The sequence below is a fragment of the Bactrocera neohumeralis genome, chromosome 2 (assembly GCF_024586455.1).
Source record: "Bactrocera neohumeralis isolate Rockhampton chromosome 2, APGP_CSIRO_Bneo_wtdbg2-racon-allhic-juicebox.fasta_v2, whole genome shotgun sequence".
Classification (NCBI taxonomy): domain Eukaryota; kingdom Metazoa; phylum Arthropoda; class Insecta; order Diptera; family Tephritidae; genus Bactrocera; species Bactrocera neohumeralis.
Genome location: NC_065919.1, coordinates 71,598,054 through 71,625,382, shown reverse-complemented (window position 1 = coordinate 71,625,382; position 27,329 = coordinate 71,598,054).

The window sequence follows — 27,329 nt, the reverse complement described above, 5'->3', positions numbered from 1 at the left end:
TCTTTCAATAATATTAAAGAAAAGTATTTTTTCTTAAGGGGTACACCTAGCGATAAATTAAAAAAAAATAAGCAAATAATATTTTGCATATTCTAAAGGCTATAGCTTTGAAAGTACCACACCAAAATTTTAAATAAATATTTCGAAAAATTTAATTAATATTAAAATAAGAAATTTTCATATCCTGAGTGTGTAACGTCCAGAAGGAAACGTCGGATACTCTATAAATTATATATATCGATAGGTCGATTGAGCCATGTTCGTCTGCCTGACCGTCCGTCTGCCTGTGTGTATGCGAACTAGTCCTTCATCTTCAGAAATTTTGCAAACGTTTTTTTCTGCCTAAGAAACTGCTGTGGGGACCGGCGATATCGGATCACTATAACATACAAACTGAACGATCGGAATTAAGTGCTTGTATGGAATTGGCCTACTAAGCTTATTATTCGCAACACCATTACCCAGCTTGAGACCCAGGATAATATTCAACCGAATAGACCACATGAAAACAAAAAAGAGTAATCTGAAGATTCCAATTTCTTCAAAAATGATGCCTTTGAGAACGTAACCGTCAATGCTGACCGTTATAGCGTCATAATAACCGATTACTTGATACCTGAAATTGAAGCTCGTAATCTTGGTGGCATTTGGTTTCAAGAAGACAGTGCCCTTTCCCATACATCACATCAATCAATGGATTTATTGAGATAACTCTTCGGTGAGCAGATAATTTCACGTTATGTGCCACCAAGATCGTGGGATATCACACTATTATACTTTTTCCTGTGGGAATGTGAAATAATTCCGCTTCGTTTGAGGCCTTGGAGCCAAACATCAGGCGTGTAATTCGCCAGTTACCAGTTTGACTCAAAGGATGGATCATCTGTAACGTAGCCGCGGCCAACATTTGAAAATGGTAAACTTCAAAAAATAAATGCCAAAGAATGTGGTTTCAAATGATAATAAACGTTCTCTAATAAATTTGAAGTTTCTATTTTTTTTCTTTAAAAAAGTGGGGAAATATTTTTCTCAGTTTATTCAGTTCCATCAGTTTATCTTTAAATGTGGTTTTATCAATCCATATTTATGAAATTTGCTTGAGAGATTACTCGGGGGCAAGTGATCCGATCACTATGAATTTTTATGCATGATTTGTATACAGTTCTCAATGCAGTGGCCTACCAGTTTTTTGATCTAATCAATAAATTTTGGCGGGCTGAAAACGACTAACACATTTTTTGTTGCTTTAGTTCATTGTGTGGGCAATATCTTCTAAAAGATGTTTTTGTTTAGGTTTCATGTAAGGACAAGGCCAAAATCCAGCCATTGGAGATCGCGTGTCACTCGAAAAATATTGAATTTATGAACAAATTGTATTCTAAAGTTTTAAAAACATTTGTTTTAAAGCATTTCAAATTCCTTGAAATCGCCTTTTTTAGGTTGTCATAATGGGTGTGCCCTTAAAAGGCGCTCAAGCTCTTCACTTTGCTGCAAAATTCTTGATAAACTATGTGTTTAGCCTTATTATTATATCCACAACAATTTTTTAAGGTACTTTGTGGCAAATAATATTCGATATACCACGTGCTAGTCATGCCTCTATATATGCTTCAAACTATATCTGCGACCTTTTAGCACTTTAGGTAATTACTTGGCGTTGTTAAATTCCATCAGAGACTTGCTGTGAACGCTTAACGCCTTTTCATGCAATTCCTCTATAGCATCCTTTATGGGCATTAGTATTCATGTCGCTACCCTTTCACTATACTCAAACGAACATGCAAACCTGTGTTCGCTTCTCTTTTTGCTTTTGTGTTCGGAAAGCATCAGCAAAGAATTTAATTAGTTTTTCTTTCGTTCATTAGTTTTTCTGTTCAACCATTTTTCTGACGCTCATGTTTGTGTAATTGCTTTCAACATTTGTCAGCTCCACTCAAACTGATTGCGATAAAAGTGTTTGAAAGTGTAGTGAATCGAAATACTACTGGCTGAGCATCGAGAGAGCAGGGCAAAAAATGCACGAAGAATAGATGGAATTAATACAAATTCAAATGACTTGGACTAGGTCCATTATTCGAAATTTTTTCTCAATTTTATTTAGTGAATAGCGTACGAAAAATCGCTTAAATTACACACGCTTTGCTCCGCCGTACAAACTGCTAACCGAAAACTGTAAACTGGAAGCGATTAACGGATTTTCAATTTGTTTGCCTTCCTTTTGTTGTAAACTTGTTGAAAAGGTAGAAAGAGAAATGATTAGCACTGAAGGCATTTGTGCAGAAGCGTTAAAACTTTTCTCTATTGAAATGAAGTAATTTTTGTTTTTAAAAAAATTTCAAAAACAAAACAAAGTCAATTGAGCTGCCAAAACATTTGTCAACTATTTCCAATGGTTAATTAAAATGTTATTTGTCACAAAATCGGCAGTAGCCTTTGTTTGTTACATTTATTTAAAATCGTAATATTTTACTGTTAATTGTTTGCTAAAGACTGTACCGAAGCTGTAGGCTTTTGAGTAGATTTTGTTGGTTAAAATCAAGACTAAAAGCGATTATAAATTGCATGAGGTACTACTGGCGGTACTAAGTATAATGTTCAGAATCAGTCCCACGCTCTTGAAATCATTGTTGTTAGTTAACCTTGTTGGTTTTTAGATTATTTTATCATAAAGCTGCCAAGATTCATCCGCTTAAGTATATTTAAGTTATCTATATAAGTATAAGCTGTAAGCCGCCTCGCCCTACGGATAGATGAGACGAATTTTAATTACTCAAATTTATTTTTATTTAAATAGCGTCAGTTGTTGATGTTTTATTTGGCAATGGAATACAGTTAATATTTAGATACAGTGAGAATTACTGGCCGAGTATAACTCTCCCTCTTAACCGCAAAATAAGAATATATATGAAAATGTTAGCTTAGTGAGCCGTAGAAATTTTTAGATTTTTTTCTGATATCAGTTTATATGGCAGCTAAATTTTTAGTGGTTTGATTTCAGAGAAAAAGGCAAGGCATAGATAAAATTCTATTAATTTTCAGGGCAAAGCCACATATTTTTTGGAAAAGTTGTCCACTTCATTTCATTAAACGTTCACACACTTTGAACAACCTAAGCCTTTTAAATGTAGCGGAAAGTCGGAAATCACTTTACAAATTATATCGGACTGAATGCATTAACTTTTGACATTGCTCAGGTATACCCTACAATTTTTTTAAAATTAATTTATAAATATATGCCTCATAAGTTGATTGACATATTCGGCATAAGGTTTGCTAAAATAACGAAAATCATTATATGAAGTATAACCTAATATTATCACCAATTTATTAGGTTGTCAAATATCTACCTTCCGCTTTTTTGTTCTTTATTCAATGCTTTGTAGAAAGTGTTACAGTGATCGGATTTATTTCAAATATGCGCCGTTTTGTTCGATAATCCACTTTCATCTAGACGGCAACTTCATAATACCCCCCTCTAGCGGAATTGCTTTTAGCAAAGGAAAACTTTAAAAGTAAAGAATCTCGGCGTTAGTGAACTCCATGTTTACACGTCCATAACTGTTGAACGTAATATCCAAACTAATCATGCATAGCGTCGTTGTGTAGGTTATGTCAAGACCTTTTAAATTGTATAGTATTGCCAGATACGAGCTCTGTAGCGCTTTATGTAGTACATAGCCGTGAAATTCAAAAGACACAAAGGTGGAAGGAAGATATTTTCCAACGTATAATAATATTTCTGTTATATATATGGAGGTTAAAGGAAGCATTAGCCCATTCAACTTATTTATGATATATGGGCATATAATTATCAGAAGTTTTTTTTTCGAACTTTGATAACATCTCGATAAAAATTCGAAATATTTTTTATAAAAAGTTCGCAGTAGGAATTTTGATTCACGTATTTAGTGTCTGGGTGCTGAAACAATTGTAGACCGATCTTATCAATATTTAAAGATAAGGTGGCACACCTAAAAGTACTATTTGTACAAATTTAATCCCAACACATTCATTGGTGCTTGATTTGTATACTGAAAAGTGAAAGAAGCAAATGAAAATTACACTTTTTTTATATGAGAAGTAGGCGTAGTTGTAGTCTGATTTTGTCCATTTTCACACTGTAAAATAGGAATGCCAAAGTTATTGCTGATTGAAATTACTTTACCACGTCCCGATATATGGGTTTTTACCTAAATATGGGCAGTACCATGAATACTGTGCACTTTTGGTGCCGGTTCCTTTTTTTTGGGATAAATGTTGAGATACGCCAATGAAATTTAATATGTAGGTACAACTTGATATTATATTGAACATTTGTGGGAATGGGCAAGATCAGACAACGATATCACATATCTTCCGTGCAACTGATTAGCAAGATTTTCGCCTTAAAAATCGATGGCTCGAAACCGATTGTTAAGAAACATTGGTCATCCCACAAACTATCAATATGCCACATATGTAAAACATGTTCCCTGGATTTCATTAAGATACCTTACATGCAATCACCAATCATATGGAACAAAATCAAGTGAATGTTCGAAAATCCTGGTAATAGTTATATGGGGAGCTAGGGCAAGTTTTCGCCCAAACTTGTCTCTTTAAACACAGCGGTATACTGTTATGAGCAAAATATGTTCTGCAACTTTTATTGCGATTACTCAAATATTGGTCGATATATCCAGCATAAACTCACTTGGAAGTTCCAAAATCTTTAAATTAGGCATATAGGGGTTCAGGGAAGTATTTACCCGATTAAGCACATTTTTAATACACACAATTATTATAGTCCGGAAAGGATGTTCTCTGAATTTAAATTGCATATCTCACACATTGAACGACATTTTCGGTCAAAAGTCAATTATTGATACTGGGACCCACATATTCGGTACCCAGGGGCTTGAACTGTTTTGATTGGATTTGAATAAGTTTTGGTCATAAGCTGTCATACATTATAGGAATTATTAGTGAGAAATTTTATCCAGTTCTAATAATTATTACTTGATTTGTGTACTGGAAAATGAAAGAGTCAAGTGGAATTTAAAATAGTGTCATATGGGAAGTAGGAGTGGTTGTAGTCCGATTTCGTCAATTTTCGCTCTGTGATATAGGAATGGAGAGGCAATGCTACGTACCAAATTTAGTAGAATTTCACCAAAAAATGGGCGGTGCCACGTCTATCGTCCTATTTTCACACCGGCTCCCATAAAGCCCACTCATACTATCTCGGAGGTAAAATTTAATGACTGGCGTATTTAGTTATTGATTTAGCGCGCTTTTAGTTGTTTTTAACAGTACCCTTGTATGGGGAGTAAGGTGGTTATCCTCCGATTTCATTCGGTTTTACACTGTTCGTAGAAATTTTAATAGGATTTCTACTCACCAAATTTGGATTTTTTAGCTTCGGCGGTTTAAGAGATATGTACATTAAACTTATTAGAGGGGGGTGCCACGCTCACTTTTTCAAAAGTTTTTGCCCACATGTGCCCTTGCTACTGCAAGTAATTTAGTGCTTAATTATGGCACTTTATCATCATACCATCTTCGAAGTCGTAATTTTTTTTGCCAAGGAGCAAGTTTCATGAAAATATCTTAGTTTTTACTCATGTTACAGCGTGACGGACGAACGGAGAGACAGACAGTCTGTCGGATTTCAAATTTTCTCGTCATCCTGCTCATTTATATATTTATATATACAACCCTATATCTGTCTCGCTTAGTTCTAGGTGATACGTACAACCGTTAGGTGAACAAAACTATAATACTCTGTAGCAATTGGTGCAAGAGTATGAAAATCGACCGGCTCTAACGTATACAAATGTATATGTATTTTTACAAAGTCTATGAAACGGGTTATTTCTTCAAATAGTTGGAAACGAGATTGGAAGTTTTCTTTCTGATAATGAGAAAAACATAGAAAACTGTAACGTGGAGGACCGTCCCTTTAGAATTATTATTATACTTGGAGATATTTTCTTAGAGATGTCCAAGAACATATTTTTCGGAGTACCAAACGAAAAAAAAAATAGTTTTTAACCCATCTCTATTTATGTATGGCTAGTATGAAAATATGTGAACTCACAATTTCAGCTGCGCATATTAAAACATCACATAAGTAAAAGAAAAAAGTAGTTGAAACGCGGATGTAGCCTTTGACCTCATTCTAAGCTAACTACCATACATATGTACATGTATACTTAAGCTATTAAATGAGTAGCATGCGAGTCGCGTACAAATTCGGTTAAATATGTGTATAAATGTATCTGTTTGCACATACATCATACACACATACATACCTCTGCATATGTGCATGCCTACGATTTCAGTAAATCATGCAGCGAATCGAAGTTAATCTGAAGAAACTGGCGGAAAATTTGGCACACAATACCAAAGCGCAGCGACGTACGTATGCTTTTATAGTGTCTTAACTATGTATGCACATCCCAGCCAGTCATGCATATTTATATGCACATATGTAGGTATGTGTGTATGTGTGCGCACATTTATTGCCATGCTGCAGCTATTCTCCGACATTTTCCGCTATCGAACTGAAGCGAAGCGGAACTTTACGGTGCAGCTGTGCGGAAATCTCGTTATGTTTCGTAAGCAAATATAAAATTTGATTTCTTAATATATCCATTGACAACAGTGCATTTGTGTAAGCGAATTAGAGAAATATAAATTTGAGCGATTGCTGCAAGGCAGGAGAGTCAGATTTATCTGCAGTAAGAGCGAATTGAGAAATCAAAACGCTTGAGGAAGCAAGAAAGTTAATTGATTGTATTATATACACTTTAAAAATGTATAATCATATTTATATATTTATATATGTATATATTTGTAGATTTAAATTTCATTAAATTATTCGCTACTTTATCAAGCATTAAATGTATTGCCATAATATGCAGATATTGTTAAATTTACTGAAAACGTTGGTAATTGGCGTAAAATTAAATAATTTGTATGCTTAAGTGTATATACATAAATAATAAAGTTCAAAATTACACACATTAAATTTTCGTCTATTTATCATTTCCGCGTACACTTATTTTTACACAAATCAAAAACAGCCGACGGCATATTTATATTTCCCTCACTTCTGAATCTTTCTGTTGTAAGCATTTTTTGACACTAGTGTTCCTCGACTATAACCGCGTAAGTGGTGTCTACGCCAATAAAGAAGAAGAAGAAGTTTTGCTACTTTAAATTGGAATGGTCGATATATAGCAGCCCAGTCACATTATTTATTATCCACTGCAGAAAGTGACGAGAGATTATTTTGCATATTAAGAATCTTGATTGATAAAACGTTTGCGAAACCATCATCAACATATCCTCGCTTTGAGCACAGTGTGCCATTTCTATTAATATGTGTAATCATATATATGTATTAGGATGATTCAAAAAAAAAATTTTTTTTTTCAATTGGTACTCGCAAAAATAGGTTCCTAGACACCTCTAAGAAAGCCTCTCCAAATATGAGTTTTTAATTGTAACGGGAAGGTCCTCCGCCTAACGGTTTTCTATTTTTTATTATTATCAGATAGAAAAATTTATATCTCGCTTCCAACTACTTGAAAAAATAGCTTGTTATTTAGGTTTTGTAGGAAATTGAATGCTCTAAAATATGGTCTCTTATGATTTTTTCGTAAACCCAACCGTTTAAAAGATATTAACGGTTGAAATTTGACTATTTTTGGAAAAATTCTTTATTTCTTATTAATTTTATAACTCAATGAAAAAAAATTATTATGAATAGATTTTTGGAGAGGCTTTCTAAGAGGTGTCTAGGAACCTAGTTTTCAGAGTACCAAACGAAAAAAAAAAATTTTGTTTTTGATCCACCCTAATATGCATTGATGTTTGACGATGAATATCGTATTTTTGCGAGTACCAATTGAAAAAAAAAAATTTTTTTTTGAATCACCCTAATATGTATGTATATCTATTATTTTTATACTCCCACAACATTTTGCTAAAGAGTATAATAGTTTTAATGAAAACAATCGAAATTGAGTTTTTTATTGCTTACAATTCACTACATCATATTATCTTTATATATAAAAAGTACGTGTCACGTTGTTTGTCCGCGATGGACTCTTAAACTACTGAACCGATTTTAGTAAAATTTAGCACATCATGTTCTGTTCGAACCAACTTAGAAGACAGGATAATTAAAACAATTCAAAAATAAATAATACAGTGAAAGCTCTCTTAAATGGTCGCCCTATTAAAGGGACATCTCCATTACCCAGGCACATTGTTGATGTTTATTAAGTACAATCCATTAAGCGGACAACTCTGTTATTTGGAAAGAAACGCTGGTAACCAGATATTGAGAGAGCAGCCTTAAATTCGTTATTTTTTCCAATGAAATCTATTTTTATGCACATATTCAAAATTAAACCTCAAGTACAATCCTTTGAATTCCTATACCGACAAACCGTTTTCGCCTTTATTCGTAAATAAAATGCTTACTGTATTGAATAGTTTATTATATGGATAAAAGTATAAAATGTAAACCACAGCAACGCGTGGCCGAATCCCCTAGTATATATGTATATATATATCGTAAAAATTTAGCGTCCACTCTCAGATATAACCAATAAATAACCATTTTATAACCAAACCTCTAATTTTGTTTCAGTATGAGTGGTTTCTATTATAATTTCTATAAAGTGCTTGTAAACTTATGAAAAGTGATGTTCATTTTGCATTTTAAGTGACGATATGTATTAATAAATTATGATAGACGAGTTGAATTCCGAGTGACTATCTGTCCGTCCGTCTGTACAAGCGTAAACTTGATTAAAAACTGAACTTATAATGCCGACAAAACGTAATAAATCTAAAAAATATATTGCGCCATAACTAAGTCCCACAATAAGATGTAAGACTGCTATTTAGTAATTATTAGTAATATCTAATGTGTTTCATGTACAAATCCCGCTAACCACTTAGCTAAATTAACTAAACACGCTAAATAATAATATATTTAACAAGCCTTTCGAAAGTCTATAAATAGATCAAATTGGATTATAACCACGCCCACTATCAATTTAACAATTACTTGGAAAAATATTAAAAGTGCGATAAATCAAGCGTTTCCTGCGACCTGCTCGACTAATTTGTAATTTACGTAAGTACCTGCCGTAGACGGCGTAACCGCACGGTGCTGAAAAGCATATAGATCAAAACAATGCGTTGATCAGCGCGCCAAATAATGCAAGTATTATTTGGTTCCAATTGGTCAGGTGGAAAGGGCACCTTTTCCACCTTGGTAGGGTTCTCGGGTGATCTAAAACCTCTGCCGTGCTGTGGGTCCGGCACATTACCACCACGAATCTCCTCGAAGGGCCAAATCCAATGAACAGATTGAAGCGAGTTCCAAAGGCTAACTGTTTCCGTGGTACCAAATTTAAGTCTTCGGTAAGATCTTGTAGCTTTTGCTACAACCAGTTGAGCACCCATTAAATTCAATAACTAGTGATATTTGTTGCTTGAAGTTCAAATGTCTTTTCATTAGAAGGAATCTTAGTCTATAATGTTAGCCCAATCTGAGTATCATAGCATTATTTCTGACAAGACTATGGTGATTCCTATATTACAGTGCGAAATCAGACTACAAGCAGGAGTACTTCCCAAGTAACAAAACTTAAAGTTAAATCGGTTTCTTTTTACTTTCCAGGCGTTAATGAAAGTATCGGGATAAATTAAAAATTGTTAAGATTGAACCACAAATGTTCCAGCCCGCACGCCACTCTCTATTGTGAACTTTTTTTTTATCGAAAATATCGGTCAATCTGTGAGATATATTATCCAAGATCGAAGAAGACAACAGTAAGTACATTATTACTAATATCAGTCTTTTCCATTATCCAGTTGAGTTTACCTTTTATATATTGGTGATGGTATATGAGGTAACTTAGTGAAACTCAGAGAGCATATTTTTCTGTGAATAACAAATGACAGTGCCGGAAATAAATAAAATATGTTTAATACTACCCCTATCTCCCGTATACCTAATATAAAAATTTTAAAATACCGGTGGGATTTATTTCGTAGATTTCGGTCAATACGTAAGATATCTTCGCAAAATTAACTTAACTTATAATATAGGCATATTTCGTGTTATATAGTTGTTAATAAAACTTTTTGAAAGTGGCAAGTTAAGTGATTAATTTTTCACTTTTAGTATTGATAACTCTGGAAGAAGTTTTGGGCTATCTGTTTTCGCTTTCCGGTAGTAGATAAGTAGTTCCGATCTTCATGAATTTTGCAGGTTTTTGAAATGCAATTCTTAAAGACTTGGATGGGATTTTTTTTCGGCTACAACTATTTAAAAAAAAGGATCGCCGGAAATAGCTTCGCAACGGTCGAGTTCAAAATAGTTTTTTTCCAAAAATTTCAGAATTTCTAACAATAAAAAATTCTAATAAAATATTTAATTTTTTATATAAGAAAAAAATCGTTGGAAAAGTTGAAAAGACTATTTTTACCAGAAAAAATCCCTGTAGCCTCTTAAGAGAAGGTTTCTCATAAAAACGTCAAAGCTTACACTGAATGCTTCCTTCTTTCACATCTATCTTAAATTCAATTCTATCCAAAAACTTTTTTTTATGTTAGAAAAATATTTATTTCTTGATTATATATCAAATGAATCAAAATATTGCACCGACAACTTCTGTAATGTGAAAAAAAAACGGTTTAAAATGAGCAAATTTAATAGTAACATAATAAAGTTTCAAATCTCTAAGCTGCTGCATATTACTACCGCTTAAAGATTTTATGAACAAATCTGCCGAAATGACCCAGAAACACGAACGTTTTACTCTACTACAACACTCATGCCACGTGTTCATCAGCCGCAACCTCAAAAGTTACGCACAAAAAAGCAGCGTTAAAAAACGCCCGAAATTCGCAAAAAAAAGAGTGGAGAAAGTTTAACGCCAAGCATCGGTGAAAATAAAACGATTTAGCTGAAAATTGAGGTTGCATTTAATCATAAATCAATGCTAATGATGCTAAAATGTTAGAATTTGCTCGCACCCTCCAGCAAAGCTTGCACTTGCCGAAAGCCGCTAGCGGCATTCAATCGGGAGAATGTGCCTTGAAATATTTGCTGTGTGAAAGTGGATATTTTATAGGCCACCGAGCTATCACCGAGCTACCAGCTAACACCGCTCCACCGGCAGCAGCACGTCAGCGGAGAGTATGAGCGAGTGGGACGAGCGCGCGAACGCTACATGTACGCTGCATTGCCAGCTGTCTGCTGTCATTTATTACAATTGCTTTGACTTTGCGCCATCTTAGTCGCGCTGTCGTTATGTTGGCTTGGTTTGCCTGCGAAGTTTGTGGCATTCGCATTGCTCTGCTTCACCTCTCTCCACATGACATAGTTATGTACACACATTTGTTCGTTTAGCCACTTTTGCCGAAACGCTCGAGTAAAAGTGCGCTATGCCTTCAAGTTTGCTATGCCACATAAAGCAAAGGAAGCGGAAGTTGCGGTGCTGTTGTAAAAATTAAATGATTTTCCCTGCTCTAACATGTTTTCCCCACTCCGCTGTCTACGCTTCGGCTGCTCTTAATGATGGTTGGTGGCTTCTGCAGCAGACAATGAACACTCGGCGGGGGAGGGGGAAAGCACAAAGTGCGGAACAAGTGAAAACATGTTTCTTTTTGTTTGCTGGTGTGTGTGTAAAGCTAAGAGCGTGTGTTTTTGTTGAGAATTTTGAAAGAAAAATTGGCAATTCAATGGACTGGAAAAAAGCTTGCTGGCGTCTGAAAGCAAGCGTAGTCAAATTACAAATCTTTTCGGCGGAATAGTGGGGTGAGTTAAGTCAGATAATTAACTACTTATATACATTATAAAAACTTGGGAGTTTGTGGGCAAATATAAATAAGTGGGTTAATCAAGTATTACGATATTTTTTCAATGCTCGAATAATTTAATCGTGGTAATGAAGTTTCGGGATTTGTGGTTTGCTATTGAGTTTTCAACAGTCCGAGTAGACTGAGTTAAAGGCGTATGCTTTAAATTTTATAAAATCAGTATTCATTGTCTGGATTTTAAGCTTGATATCTTATTTAATCTAGTTCTAAACTATAGCTCTACTTTTAGCTTCGTAAATTCATAGAACTCATTGCTTGGAAATATCAAAGTTTAGGCGAAACATAAAGAACTTTTCAAGTTTTTTTCGATCTCATAGAGTTAACGGAGTCATGTCAAGCTGCCATGTTATTTTTGTTCAGTATTGTTTGACATTTTATCATGGAAAGACTCACACAACAACAACGTTTAAAATCGTTCAACTTTAATATGAAAATTTATGTTCTGGTTAGAATGCGTTTCGCGCGCTTTGCTCAACTTATGGTCAACATAATCGGGCACACTATACGCAACACCATCACCCATCTTGAGACCCTGCATTCATTATTGGATAATATTCCACCGAATAGTCCAGCACGCAGTGAAGAAAATATAATAGCCGCAGCTGAGAATGTACACGAAGACCATGAAAGTCATTTCTGCGCAGTTCATAGCAACATGGACTGACGTGTGGAATGATTTGGCGCATACTGAAACCGTCAAGTGACGTCCTAAGCGAAATCGCTTTGCTCTATGGGCTCTTGAAAAGTTTCAAGAAGATCTGACGTTTTTGAGCCAAATTTCGTTCAGCGATGGGGCCCACTTTTGGCTCAATGGTTATGTAAACAAGCAAATTGTCGGGTTTGGGACGAAGAGCAACCTGAAGAGATTCAAGAGCTGCCATTTCATCCAAAGAAAACAACGGTTTCTTGTTTGTAGGCCAAGGGAATCATCGGTCCATATTTCTTCAAAAACTATGCCGCTGAGAATGTAACGACTATTTAATATCTGGAATTGAAGCTCGAGGTCTTGGCAACATTTGGTTTCAACAATACAGTGTGTACTCCCACACATCGCATCAATCAACGTATTTATTGAGAGAACACTTTGGTGAGCAGATAATTTCACGTTTTGGGTCGGTCGATTGGCCACCAAGATCGTGTGATGTCACACCGTCAGACTTTTAAATTAAAGTTTAGGTTTCTGTGTTGTTTTTTTTAATAAAAAGTAGGGAAGATCACAAAGGATCACCCGAATGGCCACATGAAAAGGAACAATTCTAAATGTATTGTTATTTATTTATAATTCAAAAGGTTATGTCGGCAGAACGTTTCAATGAACTCATTATTTAGTGCAACATTCTTGGTTTCTTAAATTTTTCCATTTTTCAGCATGTGTAATTTTCTTATCTTAGAGAAGTTGTTGCTATTTATTCTATTATACTTCATTTTAATACGTCATACTTTTGTTAGGAAGATTCTAAAGGGGATTAGTAACAACATTCGCTTTCTGGGACTGCTATCTTTAATGTCCTTCCTTCCGTTTGCTTTACCTTTACAAATGTTACGACATTTGTTGAAGAGTAGCTTCCATAATTTACAATAGTTGTAACTTCTGTTTTCATTAAGCAAATACCTTAGTGACTATATCTACAAAGAAACTCACAAAATACTCCACAAAGTCGTATTGGATCGATCAGATACACTTAAGTTTTTAGGTATTTTGTAGTTCTTATATTGCCATCAAAAGTTTAGCCATGCAAATAAATCACTAATGCAGTTATTAGGAGAATAATTTCTAATCTGCCATGGTCAAAAATTGTTGAAAACCGTTCATAATATAATGATTGTGAATACCGAGTGCCTATTGCTGGCGCTGTAGAGAAAAAAATTGAAATTTAATAACGAAACTTAGACAACAACTTATCGTGGCAATAATTTCTTTTTCTCATGTTGATATGTCTGTATACCAAAATTGTATAACGCTCCAATGTTTATAAGAGACGACTGTCCGTATTTTCACTCCATTAAAGTTACATTAAAGCACCCCTAAGTGTATATTAATATACCACACAAAGGTTGTATATTCCTATTAAATCGCCCATAATGACGAATAAATGAAATTTTATTTACACACTTACATATATTTATCTTTACGAGTATATGCGATCACACATAAATTTTCAGCTGCAACTCCAATAATACCAAGCCACTGCTCTCATTACTCACGGAAAGCAACGGTATGACTCCCTGCTCGACCGCCCCTACCAAGCTGTCAAAATTTTGAATTTAATGCAGCTTATTACGATCCGCAAGAGAATTATGAATATCATTGGAGGCAACACTCTCTATGTATGGCGATTGAAGTCATTTATATTTCGATAAAAACATTTATGCAAATCTTGCCAACACAATCGTAAAATAAAGCAAACACATACTCAGCAGGGCAAATATGAAAATATGCACGGCAAGCATATGGAGACCAATTTTAGGGCGAGAAATAAATAGGCATCCCTCAGATGTGTGGACTTGCCAATGGACAGACAAGTATACAGTTGGCAGGCGAAAGGCAGTCGAAAGGCGGTCAGAAAGGCAAATAAATGATGAATACGGGCGGAAAAAATACAAAAAAATGCCCAAAATAAACACACACACACACGTCCATTTACGGAAAACACGAAATTACGCAGAGAGCAGCTGCTACCAGCCGGCACGAAAAAATATAGACAGCCCGGCAGACAGACAGATAAACATTCAAGTGTCTACGTGGCGTATGTAAATTAATATTTGCGGTTTGAATGACCGTCTAGGGAAAAGGCCTTTGCATATGTGAGGTTTGCTAGCAGCTAGGGTGTGAGTGAGAGAGTGAGTGCGAGCGAAACGTGTGCGGCAACGGCGAAACTATGCTTTCGAAAATGGTACAGTACAAAATTGGCAATAGAATTCTCACTTCGCATTTGAAAAAAGGGAGAAGGCTGAAAAATGAATAATACAAATAATATACACTTACAGAACGACTGCTGAGGATGTGGTGAGAATGTGGCACAATTCGAGTAATAAAGAAATAAAACCGCAAGGAATAAGAAAAGCTGCCGAAATTGCCTTTTTACGAGCGCTTTTGCATGCCAATCTAACTATTAGGGAACGTGCGTGAGCTTGTAGAGCCACATGCGTACACAAATGCGTATATGGGCACATAACTACATATATGCTTATAAAGGAGTGTGTGTATTTTAAAGATTAGGCACTGGTGGCAGCGAAAAATTTATTTGAGAGGGTAAGCGTAATCGATTTTTATTGCGATATATTATTGCATTCTGAGTTTTAATAATATGAGCTTTAAGTGTTGATATGTTTTCAACTGATTCTTTAGCTCATTTCTGGTAAAAGAGCATGCTTTTATTACTCAAATTATAAAATATACTTACGATATGAAAGAAATTATTTCTGGAATATAAAGACGAATCAGTTAAAAAAGTGTGAAATATATCTTACATATTTGTTTTCAACAATTATACATATGTATTTAAATTTAAATATAAAGAGAATTCATTTAAATAACATTTTATTTATTATTTATTCGATCTGGCGTTTCTTTTGGCTGACTTAAGAGGATTGACGCTGGTTTTCCGCAATATGATTTATGCTGTCTGAATTTTTTGAAATCTCTTGTTGGCACTAGATATGTTTTCGTTGCATTAAGAACATTATATACGAACTTTTCAGATCTAATCACAAAATTACTAAAAAATCAACATTATAAAATTGCCAGGAACAAAATTTTATAGAAAGAAAACGGCATTTTTATGCAGGAATATGTGCTTTGTAACACTAGAATATGTGTAAATACAACATTTTTAGTTTTAAGCTAATTTATTTCAAGAAAGTAGATGTAAAATTTGGTTCTCATGTGTGCCATTTACATGTCCATGGCTGCATATAGGTGTTAAATGAAACAAACTGATGCTATTTAGGCTGAAATACAAGTATGAATATAAACCTTAAGATATGAGTTATTTATCGTTGCAAAAGAGCACATATGAATTGTTAATCGACGCTGATCTGATCTTTATATACTTATGTATGTATATATGAACAACACATCCTGCTTGATTAACTCTTCAAAAGTTATTGGGGTAAAACCTTATGCTCTTAATGCCAATAGGATGAAGATCTAAGGTGATCGTGATGATGTACGAACGACAGATGTTAACATACCACTGACATCGCTTCGAATGTCTTATTTATTACTAACAAGAAATATTGGAAATCAAAATCATGCAACTGTAGTTTCACATCTTCATACGTTGAAGTTAGTAAAAGCATTAGGCCTTTAAATGATTTGGAACCACTTGAAATTACCTTAAATTCGCCTTCCAGTACATGTGTGAATATCTGAGTTCTATGTATTTTTCTGCCTTTTTTATTGAAGCAAAACTCGATATTTTTGTTATATGTACAAAGGAAAGCCCAAAAGCAAATACATACGCGGATATGCGTATATGTTTCTATATAAATTTAAATGTGTATGTGGCACTTTGTGCGCCGAGTCTTGCTGCTGGTACGGCGTTAATGTGTCCCCAATGATTACCACGGCATTTTTGTAATATTCTTTGAAAATCATTTATGACTTTGTTGCCTTTTTTATGTGGTTGTTATTTTCACGTGTGGCAACGATGGCAGATAAATCAATTTACTTTAATTGTATGTATGTGTGGGAGTGTAAGGCAGTTTCACATTAATATGTGTTTGTAGTGGTTAAAATGAGAATGGAGTGTGTTTGTACGCATGTTTGTATGTTTGTATATTAGGGTGTATTTTATTTCCTGAGTTGATTTAATTATTTGCAGTTGCATTTTGAGGTTTCAGTTTATGACCTAAAAATAGAAGAGGATTTTTTGATATTTTGCATTAGTCAAGTAAAGTTGTAAGTATGAAAAAAGTATTTAAATACGAAATTTTCCGCTTTAAAATTTTTGTTTCCATAAAAACATTCCATTAAAAGTTATACGCAGTTAAAATTGTGCATCAATTCACTGAGCATTCATACAAATACTTTACAAATTCTATGTTGCTCATAGGACATGGTGTACCGTAGTGATAAAATTGAAATACTTGTTAAGAGCTTTTTTCGTTGGATAACTTCTTTAAGAGCAAAAACAAGAACTTCAATGACATTTGTCAAAAAAATTTACATTTAGAGAAATAACGGACACCCTAATGTATATGTAGTAACACTAACACACACATATAATTGTATTAAAAAGCATATAAAATGATATAATGATAAAACTCGCGAAAAAACGAGCTGATATTTATGTATAATAAATTGTGTATATATGAGTACACATGCACTTATGTTTAATTTGCGATTCACATGAATATTTGTGTGCTTCCTTGAGTTGGAATTTTGCATAAATCCAGTTTCTCAAATATTTCTCACCACAAAGTGTTGGCTTTTCGGAATTTACAGTAATTGTCTTAATGACAGCTGTGAATTACTACAATTCTTCAGCATTTTTCTTAAAATAGTTAATTAACGCCATTTAAGTGAATTATGTGGCTTTGTTAGAGTGTCAAAGATATGCGTTTATTAATTTAAATGTGTGCGTGTTTTGTGTGTTTTTGTTATGTTTGCTATCTATTTATAGAGGCTGAGATTGTTCTAAAAAGTAGAGGAATGAGGAAGGCTGGGAGTTCTTGCTTCCTTGATCAGGTTTTTAAAAAGATATAGCTTTCTTAAATTTTCGGATCTTGCCCTGAGTATTATTAAACGAAATGGTCGCTGCTTGCTTATGATATGTACAAAATGACATCAATATATCTTCAGCTTGCAACAGAGACGCCACTTTCAGAGCGTTTAAAGAAAATTTTTAATCAGAAAAAATTTCCCTTAAACTCTCAAAGGTCAGAAGCTAACTATCTAATATAATTTTATTCAGCACTAAAATAGGTTTTTAATACCATATTGAGTTCTCCGTAATCTGCAATTCTCTCTTAATCAGAAAAAGCAGTTTCTCTCACTTACAACGTTTCAAGCGTGTTTTTTTGGATTTCTTCTTACGACTGGTTTATCAAAAATTTACACCTGTCGACACATTGTCGCACTCACTTTGTCGTAATGGGAAACAAATTTTCCGATTCATTGAATATTTCGTTTATCTTGTCGTTGGCTCACTTTTCATCTTCATTCGTTCGGCTGTGCAGACATTCTATCATTTCGGCATATCCTCTATGCGAGTAGTGATTGTTGTTGTTAATGTACTCAGCTCTTTTTCGTGCTATCTCCACTTCTTTCATTCATAGGCGTTTTTCGATTTTTTTTGTTGTTGTTGTTATAGGCACGCATCACTGCATGTTGCATTGGTTTTTCACTGTTCTTTCTACGCTTGATTGCTGTCAGCAAGCGGCAGCACTCGACTTGTCAACTTGTCATTGGAAAATTAGGCAATCTTCGGGGGAGAAAAGTGAAGATGCGTAGGTAAATTATGGTTTCAGAGATACATGTTCGTACAGAACACAGATATCTCGGTGTGTGAGCGTTTGGCATTCATGCCATATCAGTGCTAGAAAGTCGAAAATATTTTTGTAGTTAACACTAAGACTTTTTTAGCTGAAATTATTTAGCGGCGATTAAGTCCTACGATGTTGAATTTATGGTAAATTTATCGCCTTATATATATTTAATATTTTATTACTTATGCAGGAAGTACATAAAACTTACAGACTCAGCTATTAACCAGCTTTAAGCGCAATGAAAATATTTTTGTCTTATGTTCAGAGAGTTTAAGGGGTTATATAAGGTTAGAATTAAAAAAAATACGAATTTTGTTATTTTAGTTTCTTAATGTACATATATCTATTAACGAATACACACAGAAAATTTCATATAGTTTCGGTCAACATTTTTGAAGTTACCTGCAAATTTGGAAAGGCCATTCAGAGTGTTTGGAAGTACAAGACAAACTTTTTTTTATAAACAATTCAGGCCCGAAATTTTGGTCAAAAATCGATTTTTTTTTGAGAAACCGCCATTTTGTCAAAAAATTTTATTTTGCTTATTCTTTCGATTTGCTTTACAAAATTTGACTTTACTTTAACTAAATCTGTTTGGTTTTAATTTTTTGAGAATGGTCACCGCAAAACGTCTTTTTAGAGAGGAGCTCACGGAATTCAGCTGTAGTTCCTTTCTAAACAAATATTTTTATTAATTCTAAATCTTAAAATACAGTTAAAGATACTTTAGCATGTGTACAAGCTTTTGGATCAATAAATTTAAAAATTGTCAGTTGTCAGAATGCTTGTTTTGGAGATACCTCAATCTGAGCGGCAAACGTGCTTTGACAATTGCTTCAAATGCCAGTAAAAATGTATGAATTATATTTAAAAAACAATAAAACGATTTTCGATGACAAAACCATGTTTCTGTTCTCGAATTCCAAAATATGCGTAGGCTACACGCATATGTATTTCGATTATTTAAGGGGTTACTTGGGTTCCCTCTAGCAAAAACAGCTTTTTTTCTAATTTTTTTGCTACATAAAAAATTAAAAACTTTTTGTTTAATTTTTTTTTATCCCAAAGATACATATGTATTTCCCAAAGATTTTGAAAAAATTTCAAAGGGAAATATTGAAAATTCAGTGCAGTGTATAAAGATGTTTCTGCGTTGACAGCAGAACTTTTTTTTATTGAAAAATATCCTTCGTTCAAGACCTTCTAGATTATATCTCATACAACTGTATAAAATTTCATGAAGAGTATTTCGCGAGAAGCCTTGCGAACCTACTTTGCAAGAACAGTTGTAAGAAAAACGCTTTAAAGCTTTAAGTGATTATATAGCTAACACCGAGCGCGGAACTTTTTAAGGCTGTATCTCCAAGACTGTTACTCGGATCAACTTGAGCATTTAGGAGAATATTCTAAAGATGCTACAGAATAAAATAATACAACAAAATATCGTTTTTTAAAACTGTGAAACTCATATGACATCTTAAAGTGTTACATGGGTTTCCTCGGATAAAAAACAGCATTTTCTCATATATACAAAGCATTCATTATATACACAATATTTTCTCATTTTAAAAAACTAAATATTTTATTAGAACTTTTTATTGATACAGACATACAATATTAACAAAGAAAATATTTTCGGCCTGACGTCATTTCGGTGATTTAAAAAAGGATATATGTCCTTACAGGATCATCTAAAGTGAAAAATACGCGTTGTAGTTAAAACCTTAACATAGAACTTGGACTAAGGAAAAAAATCATAAAAATGAATTTTTGGCCGCGATTTTACAAAAAAAATGAAAATTTCAGTGAAAATTTCTGTTTTTTTTTAAATAGTTGTAACTCAAAAAAATCGTCTAAGCCTTTAAGAATTGTATCTCAAAGACCTGTGTAAAGTTTCATTAAGATCGGTTGTGTAGTTCTCGAGAAATCTTGCCAACCAACTTCAAAAACACATTTTCGAGAAAAACGCGTTTAAAGACGGCGCAGTTAGCGTAGCTAGCCTTGTGCTCACAAGTTCTCAAGGCTGTATCTCCGAAACTATTACTCGTATCAACTTGAAAATTTATTTTATTCTAAAGATATTATAGAATTTAAGAATATAGCAAAAAAATCGATTCTTTAAAACCCGGAAACCCATGTAACCCCTTAAAGGAAGTATGAGAGACCATTAGAATTGCCAAAGAACAAAAATCTTACGTATTGGCCGTTTTATTCTCTGCACCTACAATTATTAAGAAAAACTAACAGATCCAATATTTTACTATGAGGTTGGGGATTAAATTTTTCCTATTTTCTTACAATCGTTTTATTGCTACTGTTGGACTACAACAAAGCTCTACCTCTAATATCTACTAAAGGAACTAAAGATCACCCAGGTGCCGTGCTTTAATCGCATACAATTTAAATTACTACTATAAATTCCATTGAAAATAGCGCGCCGCACGTGCAGCTGTATTAAAGCACAAGATAACAGGTGTGCTACAAATACACCTACAGCAAATGGGCGCAGAAACTGCAGAGAAAAAAATTAAACGCAAAAATACCAAGCAAAATAAGCGCGAAGGCATTTTCGCATGCATACCTAATAGGGTGTGCGCTCATGCAGAAAAATGAAATTAGATTGATATTTGATATATTTGCCTTGTTTATTATGTAAGCGCACATATATTTACATAACTTGCAGCCGACAACTAGAAGTAGCAGTTGAGGAGCTACAAGCGCACCTGGCGACAGACAGGAAGCGCGCCGGAAAAGGCAGGCAAGCTGAAGCTTGTAATCGCACACGCACGAATGAGCACGGGGCTACGAGAAATGCGGAAATCGGGCAAATCTTCGAAACCTTAACAGATTTGCATTGCTGCTGGCGGGTGGGGAGGTGTGGCGTGTGTGTGAGTGCCGGCAGATATTTAAGTGGGAAGTGTATAGCATTTAGTTGACTTTGTGTATACAAATCTATAAATGGCGTAATGAGCGAAAATTAGCTGTTCTCCAGTAGCAAGATTTATATACTTCGACAGCAGTAGTAGCATACCTTAGGGCGCACAGGCAGCAAATGTTAGCGGAAACACATACATTCGCTCGCATTATTTTAAATGAAGTCAGCTCGTATTGTAGGCGTATAAAAATGTCGATTTAACTCCTCAATAAATAAAAATAATTGCGTGCTACCTGATCGCTGGCGCCGAAATCGAACGTAGCGCACGTCTAGAGTTTTTGGAAGAAAGAATTCATGGTTGTTGTCACCAAGTATGTGTATTTGTTGTAACACGGAAATTGTATTCATTTGCCTTGATTTGTAGTATAGCTTGTGGATTTTCAATTTATAAATCTAAATATCAACACACATTGTCATGTGTATGTTTGTGCGCGCGTGTGTCACATTGACATTTATGATCATAAATGTGCTCTTACCTGACCCTAATTGCCACTGGAAGTAAGTGCGTGAAAGTGCTGTGCTGCCAACGTGAAATATTGTGCCATTGGCTTGGATAAAATTTCTAGAGAGGAGGGTGGGGGAGCATGAGCATATTTTTAATATTTTTTAGAACGATTTTCTCAATCTTCTCAATTCTTTTTATGATTTGTTTAAGTGAATGTAGCGAAATATAAAAAAATCTGAATGTGCCATGATAAGATTTTTCGATGAGCATGATTTACGGTCCTCTATAATCATAACTTTTCCACCCATATTGCAGCTGTGAGTTAAAAAGGCGCTAAAACTATCAGTTAAAATACTGACAGAAAGAAGATTTTATTATTTTTGATAAAATTCTCTATTAGCGAGGCTGCTATATATATTTCTGGCCTAGGCAACACTAAGTGGTGACAGGTGCAATCTGACATTTCCATTGGAAAGTTTGACACTTTTTAGCATAACAACACTCAGAACGTTTTGTCATTTAATAGTGAATTGTTTTATTTACAGGGAATTAAAAAAATTCATCTCGGCCAAAAAATGGAATTAACTCGTGAACATTTTCGTGCGATCATTTTTCACAACTTTCGACGTGGATTATCACGACAAGAGGCATCGATGAACTAAAATCTTTGTATGGCTATGAAGCACCATCCTATAGCACTGTGAAAAACTGGTACAACGAATTCAATTGCGGCCGACGCTCGCTCAAAGACGAATTCTGTGAAGGTCGTCCAAAAACAGCCGTTGTGCCAGAAAACATCGATGCCGTACGTGAACTGATAATGCAAGACCGTCATGTAACATACCTTCAGATAGAGGCATGCCTATGCATTTCTCCCACCAGAATACATTCGATATTGCATGAACACCTGGCCGTAAAAAAGGTTTGTTCTCGTTGGATCCCGCACAATTTGACAATCGACGTTTATAAGATTGTCACAGGTAACGAATCATGGATCTATACGTATGAGCCCGAAACAAAATAGCAATCAACCGTGTGGGTCTTCCAAGACGAGACGAAAGTTGTTCGTGGGAGAAGCACTTCGAAGCAAATGGTCGCCTGTTTCTTCGACAAAACTGGTCATGCGGCGACTGTTCCGCTTGAGCAACGTAGGACGGTCAATTCTGAGTGGTACACCACCATTTGTTTGCCTGAAGTCTTCGGAGAAATTCGAAAAACGAACAAGAGAAGACGAATTATTGTGCACCATGACAATGCGAGCTCTCACACATTGGCTCAAACCAGCGCCTTTTTGACCGGCCAAAACGTCGAATTGATGGGTCATCCGCCGTGCAGCCCTGACTTGGCACCCAATGACTTCTTTCTATTCCCACACACCAAGAAAATAATGCGTGGTCAACGATTTTCGTCTCCAGAAGATGCTGTTCAAAAACCATGTTTTGGAGGTGTCTCAATCGGAGTGGAAAAAGTGCTTCGAAAATTGATTTGAGCGCATGCAAAAGTGTATAAATCTTGATGGAGAATATTTTGAAAAACAATAAAACTGATAATTCGGGTGGTGGAGCACGGTGCTCGCTCGTTCCGTTGATGTGGTTGGCCGTGGGGAAACGGTCGGCGCAAATTTATTCCACAAAAGTTAAATAAAAACCAAAAAGTTTCATATAATATATGTATTTAAATATAATATAATTGGACAAACACTTACCACGTCTGTATCTCTGAACGGTCGCAAAAGGAGAGAGCGCGCGCAACTTTTTTAGTTAGTGTTTAGTTGCGCGCTAATTAAAACTCCGAAAAAACTTCTAAAAGAAAGAAAAGATTACTCTGCTGATACAGGCGTGGCAAAGAAATTGAGCGGGGGCGGCGTCAACTAAAACCATTTTCGTTGATAAATATTCCTATTTTCATTATTAGGCCAGAAAGGAGAAGAAGGCCTCGTATTAACTTATAATCAGATCCCCATTTAGTCGAACCAAATGAAAAAAAAAACAAGTTTTACCGATCCCTCCATTGAGTATTGAGTAGTGTTAAAGCGTAATTCAGTATTGCAAACGTAAGCAGCCCTTTCAAGACCGAAGTGTTTCTTATTTAATGTAATTATTATTATAATGGGGTTTTCAATAGGGACGCTACAAAAGTAGACAGATAGGGACAGCAAACGACGCCATATTTTTTCCCTTCAGTAAAGTTTGCCATTCCATCATGCAAACATATACGATCAAACAACGTGTAAAATTTATAAAATTCACTACCGAAATTCATAGCCAGTGGCCTCAACTTTTAGAGCGCTACGTCCAATTTATGGTCATCATAATCGTCCTGTCAGATCAACAATTGAGCGTCTAGTGGAAAATTTAAATCCACAAATCAGTCTCTCACTCGTCGTCCTCAAGCGTTGGACATCACTGTGACGTGAAAAGATCTTAGCCTACATTCTTAAATTTACGCAAGTACTGAAGCCGATTGACTACCAGTATAGTCATATGTTTGTGAATTGGGCTGAGCAACAACTTGGAAATGATTGCGATTTTCATCGAAAAATCATCTTCAGTAAGGAGGCTAATTTCTAGCTGAATGGCTTCGTCAATAAGCAAAATATCCGTTATTGGTTAGTCAGCAATCCACACGTACTCCATGAGTCACCACTGCATCTTGAAAAAATTACGGTTTGGTGCGGTTTATGGACCGGCGGCGTCCAACGTTAAATTGCAGATGTATCGGCCGATTTATGCTTGAAAACCGTCGAAAATTGGGTTCAGCGTCTGGACTTCCATACATAATGTCATCGAATGTACTTTTACAGCTATAAAGAACTTCACAGATATCGCAAACCGTTTTTATTTTATTTTAAAAAAACTTTTATAGCGTTCTCACTGAAAATTTGTATTTTATATACTTTAAAAATTGACGATGTTTTTTGAAAAATTTTGGATTCTTTTTTCTCGTAGTCGATGTCGAAGAGGAACTCCGAAGAAAGCTGTTTGGCTGTGAGAAAGAGTTTTCTACTTAAAATTACCTTAAATCCAAAAGCAATGAAAATGTATTATTATTATAGGCGAATACAGGAAATGACTGAAGAACTAGTAAACATTTTGATTTTTGACAAAATTTCGTGTTTTTGTGAAAAAATTTAAAATATAGTGTGCCTTTAGAACTCGAAATTGATAACAAAAAACTTATGCCTTTGATAATTATTTAAAAATATATTTAGAAAGCCGAGAAATTTTCCTCATCTCCTTTGATCATCTTCCTTTCGAGGAAGACGCCTTTAAAGGTTTGAGTGTCGATTACATTAAGTTACTAATAAACTCATATCACCGAAACTATATACCGTCATTCTTGAAAAATTGTTCAATTGAAATATGAAAAAAACAAAAAAATCAATTCCATGAAATCCAGAAGCATATAATCTCTCAACAAACACTTCGAAGACTGCTATCATTGGTATGGCTTCATTATAGTGCCTTTAGACTACTTTCTTGTTTACTAGTTTTGGACAATAATTTCAATATTCCATCATTTTGTCAGTTATATTCTTAATTACTTCATGCACTTGTTATTGGAAAGCAGTTTCGGCAGTAAGGTCCTTCTTAAGCTTTAGCGAGAATGAGATTAATTCTAGAACTAGTGCAGTTTTATAAACAGAACAGCAGAGTGAACCCTATGTAATTATCAGACGATTGGGGAAATCTAAATCTATTTAGCGACGGTAGGGTATAAAGGAATAGAATAAAATTTATTTCACTCTGTGTCCCTTTTCGACTGCTGCACTGTTTTTCACTGTAAATTTGAGTCTCGCATGCCTGCACCTGCAAATGTTGAGTGTTTGCTTTTTTATGGCAATCGCCCAAATCACCAGCAATACTCATTTTCACGAGCACTCCTAACACTCCCAACACACTTACATACACATACTTCGATTAAATTGACGAGCGCTTTGCGATATGCTCATATGTCGTGGCAAATGCGTATTAAAAGGACGCAGTGTGGAAATTTGCTGGTCATGAGAAATGCATTAGTGTGAAGTTCTACATTTTAGGTGTCTAAATACATATTTATCGAAGAATGTTTACATAGTCAAATTCCTTCTTTCCAAAAAATTTAAGTAACACTTACTTCAACTCAAAGGAAACAGAAATTTCTATAGTACGATCATTATAGTTAATAGCATTGATACGACTGCTTGATCAAGTTATAGTCTTCATAAGCTTTCAAAAAAATATTCTTGGAAGTTTAAAATTAATCCAAATATTTAGCCATTAAAATTCCTCTCTATACTTTCAGCTAATATATTATTTAATATGCTCCTCCGGCGAATCATACTTTCACTTTTTTTATCCAACGTTTCGCCTGCCACGAAAATAGGTGCAATACATACACATACATACACACAAGTGAAAGCTTTGCTTTCGCTGGCAATGCATTTCGCAGCTTGCAGTACTGTTATTTTATTGATGTTATTTTAAGTAAGCCATTAAGTGCCACATCCACCGACATTTCGGGGGCAAAAGCGTTAAAAATTATTTATGAAACATTTGCAGTTATGTCAAAGTGGCGTAAAAGTGATTGTCATGAAAGCTTCTTAGCTGCGACTTACTGCCAACTTAAATGCAAATGTTACTAGCCTAGCTGTGTTGGCATGTTTTAGTGCAATGTAAGGGTGCATTTTTCCCTCGGCTTAGATTGTAGTGAAAATAAGGTCAAGGAAGTACGATGAGTACTCAGTACAAAAGTTATAAAATAATTTGCGGAAAAGTTTTAATTTTTTTATTCTAAAAGGTCAGTTTTTACATCTTAACTATTATACATTATATGTAGGTATATTTGTTGCAGGTGACACCGTTACTTGTAATGTAGAGCGGTATAGATCGATGATAATCAACTTTTTTGATCGCAGTTGGAAAAAGTTGATCTTGACAACATCTGTTCCCAACAAGACGAGGCTAAGTGCCACTCAGCACGCGCAAGAACCGAATTATTGCGAGAAACATTTGGAGATTCGATTATTTCAAGAAATTGTGATCTTGAATGGTCGCCGAGAAGTTGTGATTTAATACCATTAGTTTACTCTTTAAGGGTTTATTTGAAGCCAGTGAACACGCTATTTATGACACAACTTGGTTTATTGGAAAAGTACTCGAAAATTGGGTTCATCGCATTACTCGTTCCTGCAAAATAAGTCGTGGATGTCATTTGAATGTCAGTACTTAATTGTATCGATTGTCGGTTACAAATTAAATATAAAATAATTTGAATTTTCTTAACTTTAAGTTAGTGTTTTTTATATCAATCTTATTGGAGAACCTTGTACTTACGTTTATTAACTTTTTATTCGGCTCCATCTTAAGGTAGAGCCTCTTTGCCTGCATATTCTCCCTCCCACAAGTAAAAAAAGTGAAATAAGAACTGTAGATACAGCGAATTTAACCAAAGCGCTTTGTAGTGCGTTAAAAAAAATTTATATACGATTGATCCATAATATCATGGCATGAAATATAAATGCTTGAGTCCCTATAGTATTTTAGGTGAGATTCGCTAACTTCTCTCGACAAAGTAAGCCCTCTC